Source organism: Alligator mississippiensis, chromosome 4 (genome assembly GCF_030867095.1).
Source record: "Alligator mississippiensis isolate rAllMis1 chromosome 4, rAllMis1, whole genome shotgun sequence".
NCBI lineage: Eukaryota > Metazoa > Chordata > Crocodylia > Alligatoridae > Alligator > Alligator mississippiensis.
In genome coordinates, this window is record NC_081827.1 from 190,679,297 (window position 1) to 190,684,279 (window position 4,983).

At 45.3% G+C, this 4,983-nt stretch overlaps 1 protein-coding gene across 8 annotated transcripts in view; it reads right to left on the bottom strand.

Moving 5' to 3' along the window:
* The window catches only part of SPATS2L (spermatogenesis associated serine rich 2 like), a 134,895-nt gene extending 130,856 nt beyond the window's left edge, over window positions 1-4,039 (bottom strand). For all 8 annotated transcript variants that reach the window (XM_059727218.1, XM_019492317.2, XM_059727217.1 and 5 more), the window contains exon 1: window positions 3,850-4,039. The gene's annotated coding sequence lies outside the window, so the exon portion shown is untranslated. The remainder of the gene's footprint in view (window positions 1-3,849) is intronic.
* Between the last annotated feature and the right edge of the window lie 944 nt (window positions 4,040-4,983).

Genomic DNA, 4,983 nt, shown 5'->3' on the forward strand with positions numbered 1-4,983 from the left:
ACAAAAAGGACTGATCTATAAATAATGGGATTGGATGTGGAATGATGTTGATGGTGCCCTTTCTGTTCCTAGTTTTGACTTAATAACTAAACATTTTCCTCAGAAACTATGATAAGCAAAATGTATCTATACAAGAGGCAAGGAATTTTGTGGGTGATATCTTTTATTGGACCAACTGCATGGTTGGGAGAAGAATGCACTGTATTCATAAGCTTGTATAAATCTATCCCAAAATGCAGTTGGTCCAATAAAAGATATCACCCAAAAACATTTTTGTTTCTCACACTTCCTGGACAATCATAGCTACAACATCACTTCAACCCTACCACAAAAATTATCTATAATACTTTGGACTTGTCCTTTTATAAATTCTTCAAGCAAAGGCTTGAAGCACTGTGCTATGGTTAAGAAAAGGGATAGTAAGCAGCCTTTTTCAAGAACCTTTTCAATATTGTCTCTATTGACTTACTTTCTGAAAAAGTCTATTACTTGACATTGTATCCAATGTTTAAATTACTGATGAATCTAATCTTTCTAGTGTTTAAAAGGTAAAAGTTCAAATGATAAATAATCTCCACCTGTTCAAAAAGCCACCTCCCTGCAGTTGAACTGTAGAGATTATATCCTCAACCCGCGTAAACTAGCATAGTTTTGCTGAAGTCCATTTACACTGGCTAAAGATCTGGAAAAAAATTATCAGTTTGTTAACCATGATGCTAACTGGATTTTCCATGGATAACACTCAGAAAAATAGGTGATGAATCTTTTTGCCATAGTATATTTTGAACAGTAGCAGACAACAATAACATATAGATTATAAACTAGATTTGGCACAATATATTTATGGCCCATGTGACATGTTTATATTACACAGATTCTCAGCTTTCATCTAAAAATTATATAAGTTTCTAGTCTTTGTGGTTGTGAAGAAAACATACCAAACACAAAGGGCCAGCCAACCAAACACAATATTCTTCTAGAGTGTGCAGACAGCCTGAAACAATGGCTGAGATGTGAATTCCTACTGTCAGTAAAATCTCACTTGACATTAGAGCCAAGTTCTTCATTATAATAATGCTATAGAATGTTGCTTTAAAAATTTACTAGTGGTGTAAGTCACTGACTAAAATTTCAAATATACTATCTAAAACAATGGCATTATAATATGAGCCTTAACTATTGCACTGGTGACCATTTTAGCAGCTGGGATCACCTGCTGAAGGATGATACCTGGAGTTATGAGGATGGGGGTGGCGAGACAGAGGGACTGGAAATTTCAGCAGGGAAGGATCAGCAGAGAGAAGTACAAAGGGAGACACAAACACCAGAAATACCCATAGGCCCAAAGGGAGGGAGTATATTTTCCCACTGATTAATACAGATAATGAAGTCCTTCATAAGTTATAGAACTGACAACATTATAGTCAGATTCTTCCCTTGACCTGTGTGCAAATTTCCTATTGATATTAGCCACTCTGTTCTGGAGGGAGGGGATTACAGAGTCCTCGCTTGTCAGGAGTTTGGCATCCTTGTTTTAGACAACAGATTATTATTAAAAGTGCAATTCTGGTTTTCAGAAAAGAAAAAAAGATTTTTTTTTAATTCTACAGTAACATGTAATGCTTAGGGACCCCCCCAAATTTGCAACCCCATTGTGTTAATCATCATATAAACACACTGTAAGAGCCAGTCCCTCAAATGACAACAGTGGACGTTAAGTGGATGAACCTGCCTACAACCTTGCTACACAAAACACAAGTTGGACATTATTACTACCAGAATGTAAGTTAACTGGCTTTGGCATTTCCACCTTTGAGGAAAGAGAACTTACTAAAAGAAGCAATGTAAAGCATATTTCATGCCACGGGGGATCTTGTATTTTCCTTTAAAGACAGTCCCAAAGCCACAAAAATCTGTTCTGGATGTGAAGTTCCCTAAAGGAAACAATCAAATCTAGATTTTTGCTTCAGTCCATTTTACTGCATGGGACTAGGGTAAAAGTTTGCTTCCAGATTCAGATCCAAACTTCTCCTGAAATTCAGAGTATTTGAATACATGGTGTTGGCCCAGTTTGTCTCTAGGTGTATTAACTCCAAGTAAAATAATAGCCCTGAGCCTGTGCCTAAAAGCCTACTGATTCCAGAAGGAATTTTGCCTGTATAGGATCGCAGGAACAGGTTCTATAAAGAAGGATAAACATAAAGCATTTTCAGCTGTATTCCTTTTCTTCACTATTCCTTTATCACTTATCTTCTTAGATAGTAAACATTTCTGGGTATAAACCATGTTTTCATGCACCTATGTACAGTGGCTAGCACACAGCAGCTTAGACCTGTTCCTGACTAATGTCTCTGGGCATTACAACTAACAGATACTGCTATGCCTTATGGTACCTAGTCTATAAAGTGCTGAGGTACTTATTTCCCCATTTAAAAAACGAGATTTAAGAATGCCTGTTGGACCTCATGGGTGAAAAAAATGGAGCTTTATACAGGTCTGTAAAAATAATTTAAAACGTGTTATTTGTCATGAAAAAATGGTTAATTAGGGGGCATTTTGTGTGCCTATTCAGGTGTGTAGTTCAATGGACTTTAACGGGATCACCCACCTGAAAGTTCAGTGGACCCAGTGCACAAAGGCATTCCCACACAGCTCACTGCAGAAGTGAGGCCTTAGTTAGCAGTATTCAACAGTGAAGTGTTCGTATTCTTTGACTGGTGCTCATTTTAATCTGACTGAGCTTGATGCCCTTGCATTCTTGTCTCTGTTCAGAAGCTCTGGGTTACCTTCTCATAATCATCCTAAGCATTTCATGGATGCTTCACCATTATTCAATAAGAGCCCAACAAATGAGGAGAAAGGCACCTAATAACATATGACTGGTAACTGAAAAGAAATGAAAACAAAAACTTCCCAAGGAAGATTATTAGTTGTTGTGGCGCAGAACAAAAACCTTTTACACATTTTCAGCTTGGAATCAATCAAACAGAGCAGGGGAGTAAGACTTGGATGAAGATGCTGGGATTTTCCATGAGATAATTTTGACCAACACAAGAAAATAAATGTGGTAATACAAGCAAGCGGCACCTGTGCGCAGGGGTGGGTGTGAGGGGGGTCTTCCACTGATCACTTACAGTTCAACAAAGGAAACACTGCATTATGAGAAAGAAAACCAGCTGCAGCTGGACATCAAAGGATCTCAAAATTAAGTTCATGATTCAATGTTTCATGCACCACCAGAAGGGCAATGAAGGTAAGACACCTTCTCTGTCTTTCCTCTCAGTGTAGGTGAGACAATGACCCACAGCGCTGGACGCCTGTGGAGTCAGTGCCACAGCCCCTTAGCCTTCACCTCCGCCTGGCGGCAGCAGCAGCACAGGGTAAATGTTTCGGAGCGTGGGCAGAAAGTAACGCAACCTTTCATGGAAAAGCTCGTGCTGGATCAGCGTATTCCGCTGCAAAGCGATCTGTAGGGGAGACGGCTTGGGAAAGGACCCGGTTCTTTGCGTACACAGATACAGACCCAGACAACCCACAGAAAGAAAGACACCCACACCCACCCCTTCCCTTTGCAGTGAATCACGTGCGAGGAGGGGTCGCTACGGGGCAGCCTCGCAGGGCGCGGGCCAAGTTCAGGGCTGCGCCCCGGCCCCGGCCCCGGCGAGCCCGCCGCCGCCGGGCTAACAAGAGGGGCCCGATCCGGCGGGCGCCGGGGCTCAGACGCACGCTTGGCAAGGGGCGAAGTTGCGGGGCAGAGGCCGGGAGGTCCGCGCTCGAGCTCCTCCGGGGCCGCCGGCTCGGCCCAAGGGGCCGCCTCCCCCCGGCGCTCGGGCAGGGCGGGTGCTTTACCTCCCGCCGCTGGTCGGGTCCCGCCGCAGACGCGGGCTCGCAGGGAGAGCGGGGATGCGCCGCCCGGCCGCTTCCGCCGCGCCGCGCCGGCAGCCAGAGCAGAGCGGAGCGCAGCCTCGCCTGGCGGCTCAGCCCCCGACTGGGCTCCGGCAGTGACACAACTCCCGTCTTCTCGCTCGCCCGCGGACACTCCCCCTCACACACACCCGCGTTTCGTTTCCCTCCTCCCTCGCGCTCTCGCACACAAGCCAGACAACAGGCCGATGAACGCCCCGCCCCGCCGCGCCGCTTCAGCCCGGCCTCTCTTGGGGGAAAGTTGCACCCAGGGCCTGTTTGCAGAAGTGTGTGTGTTGGATGTCAGGTCCGAAATAACAGGGCACACCCAACATCTGTGGTAGTTGAGGCATCTCGTGTGCGTGCTTGTGTGCGCGCGCACATGCATGCGTGTGTGTGGTGGTTGTGAGATCACAGATAACATGGAACACGCAATATATTTGGTGGTTGAGGCATCATGCGTGTGTGTACACATGCGTGTGTGTGTGTGTGTGTACGCATGTGTGTGTGTGCATGTTGGATGTGAGGTCACAGATAGGCCATACCCAACATATTTGGTGGTTGAGGAATCACATGCGTGCGTGTGTGCACGTGCGCATGTGTGCATGCAGTCACAGATAACCCGGGGGGGCATGCCCAACATATTTTGGAGGCTGAGGTATTCTGGGTTCCCAAAAGAAAAAAACCCTTTGTACTTTCTCTCAGCCAGGAAAGCACAGTTGAGAGAGATCTCCCAGCAGCAGAACTCAGTGAGGGGAGCTCTTGCTCCCTTTTCTTCAGACCCTGCCCTGCCTCAAGCCCCTGGCACAGCCTGATCCTGTTTGAAGCTGGCCTGCAGTCAAAGCTGACTGTGCTGCAGGGGACAATGATTCTCCATGAGACTTTTTTTTAAAAACGTTGCTTACTTTTAAGATCTGGGGATTTTTGCCTCTGAGTGGACAAGCTGTTTTGATGAGCTGTTGTCATAACAAGCAAATAAACTTGGCTGGGAGCTAACTTAAATGTTGAGCTGCCTGGGTGGCTTATAGAGAGAACAACAGAGGGCAGGAGTTTAGCTGCTACTCTGCTAATTACCTGAAG